Source organism: Panthera uncia, chromosome F2 (assembly GCF_023721935.1).
Source record: "Panthera uncia isolate 11264 chromosome F2, Puncia_PCG_1.0, whole genome shotgun sequence".
Classification (NCBI taxonomy): Eukaryota; Metazoa; Chordata; class Mammalia; order Carnivora; family Felidae; genus Panthera; species Panthera uncia.
In genome coordinates, this window is record NC_064812.1 from 33535306 (window position 1) to 33553772 (window position 18467).

An 18467-nucleotide genomic window follows, 5' to 3' on the forward strand; every position below is an offset into this window, starting at 1 on the left:
TTTAAATTCACAAGGTAACAGAAGTCAAATCATTTTTAAATATTTTAAAAACTATATACCATGATATGATTGATTTCCTAAGTTTAGCATTTTTATATAAGTATATCCAGGATATATCAAAAAAAAGCTGATATATACCAAGTATAAATACATATAACATATTCAGTTACTTTCAAAGGCAGAGATGAAAAAGGCAACCTGATAAGTATAAAAAAAAAAAATCCCAACTTTATTTTTGTTCCTCAAAAACTATTTGAGAGAAAACACTTTTCTTTAGAAATAAATGTGCTCAATAGTTTGCTAAGTGTTTTTAATGTACATTATCTTTGTATACCTTCACCACAATAAAAAAGCAGAAGCAACGTAACATATATCCCTTAGAGTCCTTAAAGCCTATCTTTTTGGAGAGTATCAATAATTACATTATTTTCAGATTTCCTATTACGTTAACAATAAGCTTATCTCATTGTAAGACATAGCAACAAAATTTGGTAGAATGTCTATGACCACCCTAACATAAAATGAGGCTAATCTCTCATGTATTTATGCAAAATTTGATTTATTCTGATCCTATCAAGCAATTTTTCCAAGTGAAAAGTAATATGTTAGGACATACATTTTTACTTCTTTGACACTACATTTTTAAAAATTGAAATACATAATTGTGAGTGAAATCCGGAGAATTATTTCAAATTTGTTGCTGTGTTCTATGTCCTTAAAAGGATACCACTACTTACAAAGCAAATAGGCCACTCTTTAGGCAATATCCCTTAGGAAAATTCCTCTTTAGTGGAAGAGCTATTTGAGGACTATGTCAACATTTTAAATTTTGCTTATATTTATTCTCTCCATATTCATAAATAATATGAATTATCTGATTTCTGTAGCATGAAAGGAAAATTGGCTAATCAGTGAAACACAAAAAGAGCCACAGTAGAAGGTGGCAATTTCCTGAAATGTTCATCATAGATCGTTAAGGGGAATGGAAACCAACCATATTTTCAACTTTGAAAACACAAGAGAAGATCAACACAGGCTCCCGCTCAAGGGTAAGAATAAGTCTTACTAGGTAAGAATTAAGACAAGAGCTGAGAAAGTTGAAAGTAGCAGTGCCTAAGTGTCACCTATGATGCCCCATCTCGTAGCAGGTTCTTTAAGAGACTGAGATATAAAACTTGACAACTTCCACCTAAATTCTTAGTGAATTTTAATTTTAAGATAAAGAACTTATAAATCATTTTGAATGGTAGCAGCTGAAACGTGGGAAATATGCGTTTGCAAGGCATAAAATAATTTAGAGCCTACCTAGGGTTTTTAACTAGGAGTATATATTTCAATGTATTTTTTTTTGTAACTGCATTTATTTACCTTATTTTACTTTTTGCATTTTAAAACATTCTTCTAAAAAGGGTGGCCATAGGTTTTACAAGATTGCCAAAGGGCAAGCCACATAAAAGGTTAGGAACCATATACCTATAAATTTAAATCTTTCTTAGGTAGTTTGGTTGTTTTTAAAAAGCGATATAATATCTAAAAAAAAGTCATTTAATATCTATCATAGTTCTATTTTTTTAAATAAATTGTTAATGTTTTGTAACATATGAGTAAAATAGTTCAGATTTCTGCATGTATCATTTACCTGGATAAATACAGATTATTGCTCTGTGTTATGTAGTGGCCCGTATTCCAAATTGCAAGCGTTTGCACAGGATACTGTTTAATAGCCCTCTACAAACAGAGCTAATTCATATCGACTGATAATACTATAACAATAGCCAAAACTGTAGCAACCCTGCTTTAAAAGCATACAATAGCCCATGCAGAATTTGAGCTGAGGATTTCTAAGGGAAAAATAATTTTATAATCATCCAGTGAAGTTGTCCAGTTTGATCATTTTTCCCCCAGTACAGTTGCTCTTAAAAGATTTGTTAAATTTTCACGTATCTGACACAGCTTTTACGTATTTCATCACTTGTGCTATTCACTTTTCCTATTCTCAATCACAAGGGATTGTGACTCAATCACAAGGACTCTCAAGCACAAGGGAGTTACTCAGTGTAACAGGAAAGAATAGGGCAGTGGGCATTTGTTTCTATAACCACTTACATTCAACCATCACAGTGCTACGATTCCAGATCAACAAAAGCTCAATGTAAAGCATCTCTGTAGATGTGATAAAAGAATACTCAGAATACTCAAAAAACAAAACAAGACAAACCAACAAAAAACAACCAGCACAATGTAAAATTTCAAAGTAACATTCAGATGTCAGTGAAACTGTCCTAGTACATAACTCAGAACTTACAGTCTATGATACATTAGACAGGCTTCTTTCATATTTAGATTGTAAAGATGCCATAAATAAATGTAAGTGGTTTTCTTAAAAAATAAACTTGTAGAAAGTGAAGCTTTTTAAAAATTCTTTTTTTTTCACAAAGAAATTATTTTCCTAAAGCTGAAATCTTAAATTAAAAAAAAAATGTAAGTGTATCTCTGAAGGACAACAATTATAATCTCTGGTTTGGGGCAAGAAATGTCTTCCCTGTATCTATATTGTGTAATACCATAAGCTGATTAACAGCAGAAGCATTATGCTTTTGATAAAATCTATTGAATGTCTAGAGATTTTCTGAGCATTAGCTGCATAATGAAGAAATAACTACATGATAATATCTTAAAATTAGACATTTTAGGGTGATTAATAAAACATATATACATATTTACATAATAAATAATTTAAAGTAATTATATGACTCAACTCTATAATTATCGTGCTCATCATAAATTACAATGTACAAGTTTAAATTTGTAAAAACTGTAGTTTATATTATTTTAGTATTGCTTCCAAAGTAAAGAGAATTGCAATACACAAAATACTCACCATGGAAATCATGGTAAATAAACAAATTAATTAATTAATATTGTGTACAAATAGGAACATTTTATTATTTTGGTGGAAGATAGGTCGATTTATCTCTAGGCATGATGGCATCTCTTTACAGAACATTTCTGTTCACTTAAATGCAAATTCTGTACATTAGTTAAAAGTGAGTTTACTCAACAATAACAGCAATATATAGTGTCAGCCAAGTTAACAATCGAAGATGTGAAACAGCAGTAATACATATAGTGATGTGAGAAAGCAAGACACTTCTAATGTAGAAAAACATATTACTATCACCCTTAGGTCTATTTTATCACCAAAAAAGAGAAGTGCTCAAACAAATCTAGAGAAGTATTTTCTTAGAAATAGTCATTAGTCATTGTAGGAGATAGCAAGAAAAAAAGATTAAATATCTCCATTTCCTGAAGAAAATTAGGGACAAATACAATACTGAAAAATAAAGATATATTGTATTATTAAATATGCACACACAGAAACGTATAAGATGTAAATGTCTTGAGGATATTTTGAGTATTTTATTAAATATTTATAACTTTCATTGTTATTCAATTTGTACTTCAAAAAATAACAGAAACAAAACTACAAGTAAGCAGAATTAATTACTCAGCAACAATTAACATGCAGCAAATTAATACATTATTAAAATATATATGTTTAAAATCCTGAGATAATATAATTACTATCTATAATCTATAACATGCTTACTTTACTAAATAATTTTCATTTTCCAGTGGATGTTAAAGCTTAAAAACATTTGTCAATTGTAAGAAATTAATGTTACTCCACCAAGGGATGGGCACCCCCCATGTTTTCCCTTCCCAGGTCCTCAAATAGTCTGAAATAACAAACATTTTAAACATGTGTTTGTAAAGGACCAAATTATGCATTGTTACTGTAATATATGTATAAATGTGAAGAGGGCTGGTCCTCATAGTAGAATGCTATGTTCAACGGTTTCACTAATCATCATTGAACAATTCACCAACCTTCCTTTGTTTAGCTAGGTTTACAGGGAGAGTGGAATGGGTATAGTGCAAATATCTCAGACATACTGTTACCACCTGCCCTTAGCTGCCACTTCATGTGGTACCAATCACACAGTCAGAGGTAGTAGTCCAAGGATTAATCCCCCCAACATGCACACCCACACACACACACACACACACACACACCCACACACACGTACACAGTCTAACAGAACACGATGTATGCCTATTTTCAGGCATAAATACTGATTGCCTCAGTCACTACTGATGACATGATGTCTAATAGTCAATAAAAAATGACCAGAAACACCAAAAGGCAAGAAAAAATAGGGCCCGCTGTCAAGAGACAAAGCAATCAACAGAGTCAAACTCAGAGATGACACAGATTTTGGAACTATTAGGGAATTTCAAATAAGTCTAACTGACAATTAAAGACTATATTAGAAAAGATGGACAACATGCACGAAAAGATGGAGAAGTTTCAGCAGATAGATGGAGACCATAAAGGAGTCGGGCGGGAGACATGCGGTAGAGAAGGGACACGATGTGCTGTAGGGTCCCCGACTGGGGGTGGGGGGGGGGGGCAGTGGGTGTGATGGAGGAGACTCTGGAGCAGCACCTGGAGGACACAATGAAGAATCCGCCCATTGTTTGAATCCTGGGCACAGATTCACTAGGACTTAATCTGGGCTGCTGTGAGATCCTGTCGGATTAGCATGCTGGGGTGATATCTGTTCTAGCTCAGCAAGCAGCTGGGCTAACTTCCGACCCCACTGATACTCCTGTGATGTGTCTAGAATCAGATAATGGGAATATTATGATCCAGAAGCAGGACGGTATCACAGTGGCAGTACACAGCCAGACCTTTTGATGTCTTCTATCCGTTCTCCAGCAGCCTGTCATAGAGGAACTTAATTCTACCTATGTTAAGTGTCTTATAGAGCTATTGAAGTTCCAGAAGTTAGGTCGTTCATTTAAAGTACATTAGGCACTTTTCTATTAATTTTAGAGTAAGCTTTTTTATACTGTATGGACTGACTTGTAAAAATACTAGTAAGGAAGAATCACAGCTTGAAGTAGCAGGTCCAGGTCATTTTGCATACAGAATTTTGTTATGTTCAACAAATCAGGTTGGAGGGAAAAAGAGGCAAATGGAAATGCTGGACATGCAGAAATTAAAATATGGCAAAATATTAGTTAGAAAATTAGCCTGGACTCAGTTTATAGAGATCTTAAATGCCTAGTAAAGAAGCTTAGGCAGGGTTTAATTTTCTACGAGAGTGACCTAAAGCTTCTGAACAAAGGTAATTTGTAAATAACGTAATGAATTAGGAAGACAAATTCAGCAGTATATGGAATGAAGTAGAGTAGGAAAAGGCTAACTTGTGGTAATAGGGGTAAAAATAGAGAAGAAGGTATGGATGATAAACATTATAAATCACAATGTACAAAATATGAAATATACAGCACATAGAATATGCACAATATACAGAATTATACAAACAGAATGTTAGGATTAGAAGGAATCTCAGAGGTCATATAATCCAATCTCTGTCTTTTTAGAAATAAGCAAACTAAGGCTCACAGAAACTTGGGATACGTCACACAATTAGATGTTTTCTGAGCTGGAACTAGAATTGAGCTTTCTTGGTTCAGAAGTCTGTTAACTTCACTGAACTATAAAGTGTTCAATAGCAAGGACTTTTTTTTTTCCCCTCTCAAACATGTTCTTGACATCCCCATATGAATTAAATGTAGAAATAAACAAGCCAAAGCAAAAACCTGAAATTCCCAGCCTCCAAAATGAAATGATGATCTATTAACATAAATAAAAGAATTCTAGGGAGGAAGGATAGTAACTCCAGTTTTGAACTTAAATTTGAGATAGAAGAATATTCTGTACAGAGGTCAATCAGGTAGAGAAATCTGGCCTTCAAAGGAGAGAGTTGTACTGGAGATACAGTTTGAGAAGTCATTGCACAGTATTATATTTCAGTATTGATTGATTGATTGATTAATTGATTCATTATTTCAATACTACTTATTGTGCTCATATTATAGGCCAGGAACTATGCCAGCTACTGGAAGTTTTGGTCAAAGCCACAGAGATGATGGGATATAGGTCAACATACAGTCAAAAAGTTGAGGATGTGAGAAATAGGAAACAAGAGAAGGAGACAGAACAGTCAGATGATAGAATGAGAATCAGGATAGTAATGCATTAGAGAAATTTTAAAAAGGCAGTATTCGAGAATGGCAGATGCAAAGAGGCAGCACACAGATAAATATATATAAAAGCCTTGGCCAATAATAATCACAGGGAAAATAAGTTAAAATAAAGGGCTGGAGGCAGCAGTCAACCATAGAGGGTTGGAGCGTAGGAGCTGATGAAGGAGTGTTTGAAGCATATGTAAAAATACATACTCAAAACCATGACTTAACAGACAGGGAAGTGAATCATTCTCAAAGTAGCTTGAAGGTTTGCAGAACAGAAAGAAGGTATTATTTAGATTTCATCACTAATTCAAGAAGAAACAAAAATATGAAAATAAGAGATATTGAAATGCAAGAGAAATGAGAAATAATTAATGAAGAAAAATTCCAAAGACATTGAGAGAGGTTACAGTCAGAAACACAAATAGAAGGTGGAAGGAGATTGGTAATAACACAAAGAAATTAAGATAGAAAGGAAGTATGAGTTACTTGGATTTGATCACATTTACTAAGGGCTCTCAGTACTACTTACCAGAAAATGGCATCTACAAGAGAACAGTCTACTGGACACCTAGGTGGCTCAGTCAGTTAAGTGACTCTTGATTTTGGCTCAGGTCATGATCTCATGGTTCGTGGGATCAAGCCCCATGTTAGCAGAGCCTGTCGGGATTCTTTCTCTGCCTCTCTCGGTCCCTCCCCTCCTCATGCACACGTGTGAGCACGCACTCTCTCTCTCTCTCTCTCTCAAAATAATTAAATAAACTTAATAAACTTAAAAAAAAAGTCTACATTCCATACAGAAATCTCATCTTCTGTGACTCCACTAACTTTATCAGAATGCTTTCTCTAATGGGGTTTTAGTCATGGCCCCAAATACCTTGAGATAAGACCATTCACTGTCTCTCTTCAAACTCCATGGCATTCCTCCCAGCAACTTACTTGGGTCTATCACCAAAACCAGTCTCAATTCTGGCGCCAGAACAACTTTGTGATAAACTTAGTAAAGGGCAAGCTCAACTGCCCCAGATATCATCTAAATTCTTCACCTCCTGTACTTTCTTCCGTACTGTTTCAATCTCCTCTCATTCTCTTAGCTGTTATTTTCAAACCTCCTTACCCATTGTTAACAAACTTTTCTTGTATTATCAAGGAATGGTTTTGTTCTGTAGAACGGTTCCTGCATATCCCTACCTTAAATAATATCCAGCTCAACCTTGCAAACTTTGCTTCCAGTATCGCTCACAGCAGGAGAAGCTACTTATTCCTTCATATTTCACAGTCCATGGATCTAGGAGAAGATGCCTTCCTAGAGGCACTCTGGCCATTACTCTCATACCATAATGTAAATATTTTTATTTCTATGAAGCATGTAACTTAGCTTGAACCTCCATTAAAAATGCAGGTTGCTAGTATCTATTCAACTTCCAATCATTATCTCTTCTCTTCGTCATTGATAATTTGGGGAGCTGGTTGTCAGCTACCTTCTTTATCCTGATTCCTATGGTAATGCTAGGAGATTTTAGTGCACATGCAGAAAACTCTTCAATAATCTTGAACCACAAGATCTTCAAAACCTCAATCATCCTCACATTTTTCCTGCATTACCCCCCACCCCAAAACTACTGTGGATCCACTAAGTTCCAATATGTATCTCAAATTCTGATTACAATAGCTAATTCTGTCAGGTGTCTCATAATCTCACTCCAATTTTACTTGATGTTCACTTGATAGTCGATACCAATTCCCGACAGTATGTATCACTGTCTTTGCCTTCCTTCCTCACCCATCCTAAACTCCTATGATTGATCATCTGACCCACTCCCATATCAACACTCAGATTCCTTTCTCACCCAAATCTTTCGAACATTTATCAGAACCCCAAAACTTTGTTCCATGCTATAATCTGATTTCTCTATATCGAGGCAACTGTGAATAACTTCAGGAAAGTTTGGCGCACTGCAAATTCATGGCCTCCAACTTCTGCTGTGCTGCTATCATCTTTTTTAGTTTTCCTTAGTTCCCATCACTTTTTAACCAATGACCATTTAAAACTTCCTCATTTCCAATCAACATCATATTCAACCTTGGGCCTCCACCCTCAAGAATCTGTCTCAAAAACAACCACCATCATCTCGGTTTACAGCAGCAAGATAATTGAGGCTATGAAACATAATCATCTTCAACTTCACAACTTTTTGCTAAAAACTTACTTAGTTTCAACTCTCTCATCAGTTTTCTTCCTGTCTCAAAAATAAACAAGAGTGTCTTTCTGTTTACAAACTCCATCTGTGTATTGAGTCCATTCTCCTACCTAAGACCTTTCTAACAGTCATCCTCTCCTTTTTCCATATTGTCAACCTATCTTCTCCTAAAGGATCCCTTTCTCCAGTCTACAAACTCATTAGGTATTTTGTATTCGAAAGAGAGAAATCTGCTTTGATATCATATACCCCTATCCAATATTTCTCCTCCACATTCATAATGCATCTAATTTCTTAGCTCCCAGTCATGTTTCAGGCTACTGCAAGCTGCTTTTTTTCCTTTGCCACCCTTCTGAAGTCATCCGAGATGAGTCACTAATAACTCCTCATTTGCCAAATCTCCTGGGTGTTTTTCAGTTATTATTTTTACTGCTGACATTATTTCTTCCTGCTTCAAACTCTCTCCTTTTAGCTCTATTCTTCTCACTCTTCCTTCTCTGTGTCTCTTCCTTTATCTACCACTTAATTGTTAATGTTTCCCAGAGTGGAGAAAAAAAATCCTTGGCCTTCATTTCATGGGTTATTTCTTAGGTTGTTTTCACTTTTATTTTTGTAGCTGTTTCCCATTATGAGTGAATTTACTCTCAAAGTGCTCTATAGAGCCCAAATTTCTGTAAGTTTTAAACTTATTGATTTTACTCCTTGCTAGAGTTTTCGCCTTAACTCTCTCAATAATTCCGAAACTGAACTTGTCCCTCACTTAAACTAATTCCTCTCCAAACATTCCTCCCCTTTGATACTCACCTTTGTTAAGGTACTACATGCATCCAGTTACCCAAACTAGAAGGCTCATAGTGTTCCTTGACTCTTTGCTCCCCCTCAACGTCCAAGTCCTATTATTTACCACATATTACTGATTTCAATTGATTAAATCTCTGGTCTTCTTTCTATCTCTCCATCTATTACCTTACTTAGTTCAGGTGCTCAAAGAGGCTTCTGCTGCCCAGAGATAGTTCTGCAAATATCCTTATGCATGCTTTTCTTTCCCACCCCTTTTCTCAACCATCCCATACAGTCTCTAGAGTAGTTATTCTAGAGTGAATAAGTATATTATAGCCATCTCCTAATTAAAACTCTTTGAAGTACCTTCATCACTTACAGTCTTAGATCTAAATTCCTTAATAGAACATACAAGTTATCTGTAACAGGGACCATCTCTATCATTCCAGATTTATTTCTTGCTATTCCCTGCCTTGTGGATAATGCTTCAACAGCACTAAAACATGATATGTATTACTTTAGTAATTTTACTCATACGTTTCTTTAGAATTCCACTGACATCCTACCTTACCTCTATATAAATCTAAATAATTCCAATTCCCCTTTCAAGTTATAGCCTAGCTGTCTCCTCCATGACATCGCTACATAATGTTTACTACCACCGTGTTGCCAAACATCAGTGATTCCTTAGTATGTTGTGCATAGCTTTAAGTAGAGGTAAATACTAGGGGAAAAAAAAGTAAGGTGTGGGAGTAAATTTTTAAATATAAAAGGTATATTTACTAAAATAAAGGCTATGTCTTAATAAAGGGACATTAATACAAGGTAACATGATATCCACTCTAAATGTTTGTTTAAAGGTTGACTGTGTTTATAAAAATACACAGCAACTCAGAGATCAATTTGTGCTGGTTAGCATAACTGGGTCAGAAGAAAAAGTGTTTTGATTCCTACTATTAGTTAATATTTGTCTCCCGAAATAATATAAAAGTTTAGCAAATATTATTTAAGCCTCTATTCATCTCTTCCAAAGAGACTGCCTTCATAATTTTTCATTCTACAACGTTGGGGTAAAGAGACCAAGGTTCTGATTCTTCACAGACTGGGGACGCCATGTGGAGTTTACTACATTCATTCTAATCAGATAATTGCAGATTTCATATAACTAAACTACAATCCACTTGGAGCTATTAACGTAATATTTATCCCAGAAGGGGAATTCCCAGACTATTGCAGTAAATGCCACCTTGAAATCTGGGCTGGGAAACTGGACACTTCGAGGGTTGGTGCTAATTTTCTTTCCTCCCCCACCGCCCCCTCCCCCCCACCCCTGCTTCCTGTCTTCCTTCTTTCCCTCCCTCCTTCCTTTCTTTTTCCCCACAACTCTCAATACAGAGATCACATTTCCTTTAAGTGTTCAGTTATTTTGGCTCAAGAAGGTGAGTTGGGGAAAATTTGGAAAATTTAGTTCAAGACCGTTCCGCAAGAGAAAGAGATGGATCCAGATTTGAACTCTGTCAAATAGGTAAAAGAAGAACAACGTAGCACGGGAAATGCGGATATTTCTAAGAACGGATTCCACCTCTGGATATGTAAGTAAGTAAAGTGGAGACTAATAGGAAAAGGAAAAGGTGTCAAGAGAGTGGAGTTCTCTATTGAGATAAAAGAACTAGTAAGGTAAAGTAGTTCAGTAAAAAATATATACGAGAGAATGATGTGTAGTTGTGGTCCAAGAACAAAGTATGTGAATTAAGAATTAAAAAAAATTTTTTTAATGTTTATTTATTTTTGAGACAGAGAGAGACAGAGCACGGACGGGGGAGGGTCAGAGAGAGAGGGAGACACAGAATCAGAAGCAGGCTCCAGGCTCCGAGCTGTTGGCACAGAGCCCGACGCGGGGCTTGAACTCACCGACCGTGAGATCATGACCTGAGCCGAAGTCGGATGCTTAACCGACTGAGCCACCCAGGAGTCCCTAAGATTTTAAAGATAGAACAATTTCACATAAGATTCAGAGTATGGCTATGGCAGTGACTGACTAAAGTAGAATTGGGGATAATTCACTACCTCCAATTTGAGATGGCCAAGAAAGAGAGTGGGTGCTGAATAAATCATTCAGGTGAATACTAACATCATTCTGGCGGATGGCAGGGATTATGAAAAGGAAGACTAAAGCCAGGTGCTAAAATCTTCCGTGAATAAGATGGATTAATCAAGAAGTCACCAGATGATCTATATACAAAGGTACAGAGGTTGAGTTAAAGACAAGATGCCTAGAATATTATGGTAATAAACTCAGGGTAGGGATACATGTATATCTTCAATAATCCCAGAATATCATAGTGGATTGAAGTGAGGATCAGAAGGAATGAGTAGCTCAAAAATTTAGCAGAGTGAAAACAAATTATCAAAGTCCCTTTAAAAAAAAGCAAAGGAAGGTGATGTTAAACTGAAAATTCAGTATAGTGTTTACTATTTCAGGGAAAGAGGAATATGGATTCCATAGGCAAAGATCTTACAGGTGGATGCAATAAATAAACCAGTTTGGGTAACAGATTCATGGATGATAGTGGTTCTCAGTTCTCAGTTTGGGTAATAGATTCATGGATGTTCATTTTATCATTATGCTTTACAATGTACACACATTCTTTTTTATGTATCAAACTGGTAATGATGAGAGAGAGTATTTTTAAAAGCAACTAAAGAATTTCATTCTTACAAAATCCACCCAATTTATCTAGGAGTAGGTGCACATTAGCCTCACACACTGGCATCGTTTAAATGATGGCAAATCTTACAGTAGGATATTTGATCACTTGTTTTCTAAAACTGATTTTCCTAACTGTGTTGTACTTTAATATAAACAGTAATGATATTGTGTTTCCTGACCATAGACAAAATTATGGCCCAAAAGGCAATTCAGAAATGTATCCTGCTAGGCTAGAGTTCAGAATTTGGGTAAGTATATGAAATTAATGACCAACCCAGAGCTGATCAAGAACTGATTCTATGTATGTTGGTTTGTTGAAAGAACAAATAATATAAAGCAATCTGCTTATTAATAATGAAGACAAATAGAATATTAACAAAAACTAATGTGGTACAAGATTTTAACTCACAGTTAAAGGAAGATACTAGAGTAATTAGCATAAGCCTATAATCAGTAATGTCTCGTTCATGGTATCCACTTTAAGGAAGGTCTTGGTCAATTATGAGGAGTGATGTAACTATTTCTTCACATTTTTATGACGTAAGTGTGTAACCACTGCAACTCCAAAATAGTCAAAAATAATATAGAGCAAAAGCAACAGTAAAAGATGTAACAAAAAAGAATTGTTTAGTATTAAAGCAAAATAACAGAAAAGAGGCTGAGAAAATGCAAAACACAATATAATACAGCAATTATCACTATCATATAATAAACTGGAAGGCAGTAAATGTCAATTACATTTACTGAAAGACATCACAAAACTTGAGTCATGAGGTATTTATTGTTGATGTTAGCTCTTATGTTTCCTTCCACATTTATCTACATGAATTCAATCCTTAGGAATTTACTCATTAGTTTCAATTATTTTTTCTAAACTTTTAAATTAATAACTCTTAATAAATTAATAGTACAAAAGTGGTCACACATAACCCAAATCACTTTGAAACAATAGAGTGAGTACAGCATATAATCCTTTGTCTATACTAGCTGAACCTGCCACATTATCACCGCTATTCTCTTCTCTGCCTGCAGGGACTCAAAATGATGTCACAGAACCAGTTCAAATCCCTGAAGCTACATAGAGCCTTGAGAAACTGTAAGCTTTTGGAGACTTTCTTTCCCTTCTCTTTCTAGTTTATCCTTCTTTCTGTTAAATGCCAAGTAACTGATATTTCCCTTCAATATAAGGAGAATGGTGGAAAAGTAGAAATGAACAAGGATTTTCCCCCACACCCAATATTCTCCGTGGATCCAGGACTATCTATGACCAGTGAGTAGATCACAGCCACCTTGGACAAGGTAACCATAAACTGATCAGTTCAATCTAAGTACTTACAGGACTGATTCCTCAATTGTGGTGAGGGGGAGATGGGGAATCAGATTGTAAGATATATAAAAATCAATCAGTTCCTTCTATATATATAATTATGAACTGTGCTGAGGAAGGTGGTCAGTTAAATGCAATTAATTTTTTAAAATACTGTTATTCTTTTGGGGCGCCTGGGTGGCTCAGTCGGTCAAGCGTCCGACTTCAGCTCAGGTCACGATCTCACGATCCATGAGTTCGAGCCCCGTGTCAGACTGGGCTGATGGCTCAGAGCCTGGAGCCTGCTTCCAATTCTGTGTCTCCCTCTCTCTCTGCCCTGCCCCCCCATTCATGCTCTGTCTCTCTCTGTCTCAAAAATAAATAAATGTTAAAAAAATAATAATAAAATAAAATAAAATACTGTTATTCTATCCTTCCAGATAATCAAGAGTTAACTGTAATTTCTGATGAACTGAATGTTTAGAATGATCCAAGAAAGGATACTAGCTCATTAAAGGAAAGCTATATTTTTGACCTCTTACTGCAATTAAAATATTTACATATGCTATATTTTCTACTATTTTATAGTAAGATAATATTTCTATATTTCATTAATAATCATATATGTATATATATAAAAAAAACAGAAACAGAAGTGAATTCTATCATATCAACAGACAGGCACATGCAATTCTATGAACAGACTCAATTGTAAGAAAAATATACCTGCCATCCCTGTGATGGTGTTCAATGGTCTGACTGTATCTGGAGCGAGGTAGAGTAAGAAACTGACTGTAAGCGTGGCAGAAACAAGAATAAAAATGAGACTCAGGAAAGAAATGAAAAGGTATAGTTTAATTTTAAAAAGTGAGATTCAAAAAAGATAAGCAGATAGTAAGCAAAGCAAATGAAAATTGTTAATAGAAAGCTTGCTCCTTCCTCCCAATGTCCATTGTATATGGCAGTGCTAAAGGTTAAAATAGCTAAGTATTCCAAAACAGACACACCAAAAAAGATAACAAATCAAGATTTAAACCAATCAGATTTCAAAACAAAATCTTATTAATTATCACTCAAACATCTTTAGCACCATCTATAAAATGTCATACAACATAGTTGCTTTCCCTTTTTTTAGGAGGAAAGAGAAGAAAAAAAATAATAACGAGAAAGTTTAAGAAGAAAATAATAAAATAATAATAAAACATACACTGTGTTTTTTATATGTTTATAACATGCTATGTTTCATGCCCCATGACCACTTTACCCATCTGTGGTTGATTCTCTTCTTTCCATAGCGCTAATTTAACCCTTTTATCTTCTTAGAACCTTTCACGCCAAAACTCTTAATTTTGGCAGATGATCATTATATTCCAGTTAAAAAAAAAAAAAAAAAACCTTGAACTCTCTCAACTTCCCTATTTTATCTCTAAATATAGAGTACATATATTTATACCTTCATTTGCCATTTTTTTTTGCACCTAAGGAAGAAACTTCTCTACTTGTAATCCTAACTTCCCACATAACCTTCCATCGTTCATGATTGTTTCATGCCTTCCTTTCCTGAACTGCATTTAATCCTAAAAAATAAACCCTTCATTGATCTCGCCTTCCTCTCAAAATATTGCATGTTTCTGACTTTCCTTCACAACATTCGACATCTTAGCCACATCTACAATTCTTGTCACCACTTCATGCGTTCATGCTTTAAGCTTACCATGATGTGACTGCAACCTCTACATTTCCCTTGAAGCTATCCTGTGAATGTTACCTGTGAAATCCTAAAAAAATCCTTCAACTTCTTGATCTTCATCATATTACATTTATTTATGGTGTTACACACTGATTTTCAACCTCTTCTTGACATTCTCTCTTCTCTTGGTTTTTGAAACATGATTCTCTCTGGCTATTAAAAATAGTATTTATAGGGGCACCTGGGTGGCTCAGTCGGTTAAGCATCCGACTTTGGCTCAGGTCACGATCTCGCGGTTTGTGGGTTTGAGCTCCACATCGGCCTCTGTGCCAAGCTTAGAGCCTGGAGCTTGCTTCAGATTCTGTGTCTCCCTCTCTCTCTCTGCCCCTTCCTCATTCTCTCTCTCTCTCTTTCTCTCTCTCAAAAATAAAATAAACATTAAAAAATGTTTTTAAATAGTATTTATGTAACACTTAACCATGTAACAAGTACTCCATTAAAGTTTTGTCAACTTTATCTCATTTATTTCTCGTAACAACTCTTTGAGGTAGGGTCTAGTATTGCCACAGACCAAACAACTGAGGCTGTGAGTATCTGCCCACAGCCAGATAGTAAGTAGCTGGACTGGGATTCGAACTTAGGTCTTCCTTAAGCCAAAATTCAGGCTCTTATGGCCTGGTCTCCCATCTAGCTAACTGCTTCTTTAACGCATTTCATTTACTGGATTCTCTCTCTCTTTATTCCTTAGAGGCAATGGGTTCCTAAGATGTGTTCCTCAAACTTTATATTCCAACACATTCTTTCTGGATAATATTATTTGCTTTTATAGTTGTAAACTCTCACTTTTTTTAGCTTTCATTTTTCTTTGGGTTTCACAGCACATTCCCAGCTGCTTCCTGGGCTCTCCACATGGCTGCCTGAGTGTCATGTAGATACTTCAGAAAAACACATGTTAATTTTGAGGTTTGAACAAGACACTTGCCTATTTGGACGTCTGGTGCTGCATTTGTGAAATGAGGGGGCTGGAGCAGTGGTTTTTAAACTTTCTTTTTGAACAGAAGATCACTGTTTTTTTTTTTTTTTTTTTTTTTGAACAGATTTTTATGTAAAACCAGCAATTAGGAATCCAATAAAATCAGAATGACTGGCTAACAAGGGTGTGAGGGGATTAGTCCCTATGCATTCGGCTTCACCCTTAATCTACAACAGCAATCCTTCAGGTACCTCTTTAGAATCTAGGACTCCACGATCTCCAAAAGACCCTCTAGCTTCAAATATAGTTAACTCTCCCTTGAAATTTAGTATCCCTCTTCCCGTAATCCCCGTTTTAAGAAAGGATTTAAATATTTACTTAATAAACCAACTTTTAAAAATCTCATAATTTGGGGCGCCTGGGTGGCTCAGTCTATTGAGCATCCGACTTCAGCTCAGGTCATGATCTTGTAGTCTGTGAGTTCAAGCCCTGTGTCGGGCTCTGTGCTGACAGCTTGGAGCCTGAAGCCTGCTTCAATTCTGTGTCTCCCTCTTTCTCTGCTCCTCCCCTGTTCAAGCTCTGTCTCTCTCTCTTTCAAAAATAAACATTAAATTTTTTTTTTTAAATCTCGTAGTTTAACTCCTCCATTTTCCTTATTTTCCACATTTAATTGATTTATAAACCTTGCTAGTTCTAATGCCTAAATAACTCAGATGTGTCTCTTCTTTTTCTTCTGCGACTACCGTAAATCAGGCTTACCAAGTCTACTGAAATAATCTACCGTTTCCCTTCCTTCAAACCCAACCCTTTCCTGATGTAATCTATTCTTCACTCTGTCTATTTGAAGTATATTTGCAAATTATGCTTCTGATCATGTACAAACTTTGCTCCAAATTCTTCAATGGTTTCACATATCAAATATAAGTATATATCTTCCCTTACATGGCATACTAATTAAGTTCTATACTACCTTCAATCTTCATATCCTATCACTTCCTATCTCCCATACTATGATATTTTATCTAGACACACCAGACCATGGAAGATTCTCTAAATATACCCCCTCCCCCCACTTTCCTGACTCCAAGACTTTGTTAGTGCTCATCACTCTGCAAAGAATGCCATCATTCTCACCATGTCCCCACTTCATGGCCTTTGAAAATTCTACTTGATCTTTAAAGTCCAATTTGCCTTTGAAGCTTTTTTCCAATACTCAAGCAAGTAATTCTCTCTCCAATCTGTTCTAATAATATTATACTTAGGCCTTACAGTCTTCTATGTTTTATAATTAGTTGGTATATTATATAATATAATTAGTTGGGATATATGAGCTGGTATAATTAGTTGGATCTTCTGTTTATCTAGGCCAGGATAATGTCTATTTTAAATCTTTGCACACTCAATCAGTACATTTTGGATTGAATTAAAAAGTAAAAACAGAATTATGCTATTTTCATGGTGAGCCTCCAAAAACAGCAATGGTTCACATAATCATAGAGACATTCTAGAAATGTAAACAGAACATTACAAACTTTTGTAGTATAAGAAAATAAATAAAACAGTATTCAGAAAAGAATTTCCTGGCTCTACAGAGTGGAAATAATACCCAACAGTTGTGATGTTGGGATTTATTGCCTTAAGAACAAGTAGATTTTCTCTGAAAATAACTTGACCAATGAAAAGAGGTAAACTTCAAAGCTTATTAAAATTTTCAAACTCATAGAGCATATATATTGCCATCCAATTTCTTACATTTTCCTTGAGGAGCCTGTGATTAATTTTGTCTCTGTAAAGAAAAAGGAAACATTAAGGGAGGACTACCTTTGTCAAACATCAGTTTATTTCCCTTTTTGTGATAGTGAATTTAAATAGCCCGAGGAATGCTCATATTAAGTGTTATTTCTGGGTGTGTCAGTGAGGATGTTTCCGGATGATATTAACATTTGAATCAGTGCACTCAGTAGATTGTCCTTCTCAGTCTGAGTGAGCATCATACAATCTGGTGAGAGTCACAGCAAAACAAAGTAGGCAGAAGGAAGAATTCCTCCCTTTTTCCTGCCTCATTTTAGAGCTGGACATGTCTTATCTCTCTGGCCCTCACACGAGGATTTCCTGGCTTCCCTGGTTCTCAGGCCTTCAGACCTGGACTGAATTATACCATCATTTCATGGGTCTCCAGGGTGCATAGATCAGATGGGAGGACTTTTCAACCTCCTCCATCACTGTGCGAGCCAATTCCTTATTATCTATCTATTCTACTGGTTCTGCTTCTCTGGAGAACTCAGAATGCATACTTTTCCCTAATCTGGTCATGATCCCCCTTAAGATTCTGTTGAAAACTATAAAAAATGCATGGATGACTAGTACATAAAATGAACCACACTGTTTTGGTAGTAAAATCTACCTAAGATCCAGAGATTTATCTAAGACTCTTTGCCACATCCACTCGGTACAATTTAAAAATATTTCATTTACTCTTCTCAGTTAAACCATGCTTACTTTTCTTCCAAGCTTAATGGAATTATTAAACCTAAGCAAACACTACTGTCTTGAATATACATAATGAGTTAAGTAATGACTTAAAAAATTACGTTAAAAATTGTAACTCATCCAATCTTTTTGAATTTTTTAAAAAAGTTGAGCAGAGTAAAAGAAAAAAATAGAAAATTTAAAAAATTCCTAAATTTTAAAAACTGAAAAAA

At 35.4% G+C, this 18467-nt stretch overlaps 1 protein-coding gene and 1 pseudogene across 1 annotated transcript in view; one reads left to right on the forward strand and one right to left on the reverse strand.

Annotated features, from left to right (window-relative positions):
* RIMS2 (regulating synaptic membrane exocytosis 2) overlaps nucleotides 1-18467 on the reverse strand; it is a 600787-nt gene that overhangs the window by 199687 nt on the left and 382633 nt on the right. The gene's annotated exons all lie outside the window — the stretch shown is intronic.
* Nucleotides 4487-4762, forward strand: LOC125924895 (ragulator complex protein LAMTOR5-like; annotated as a pseudogene).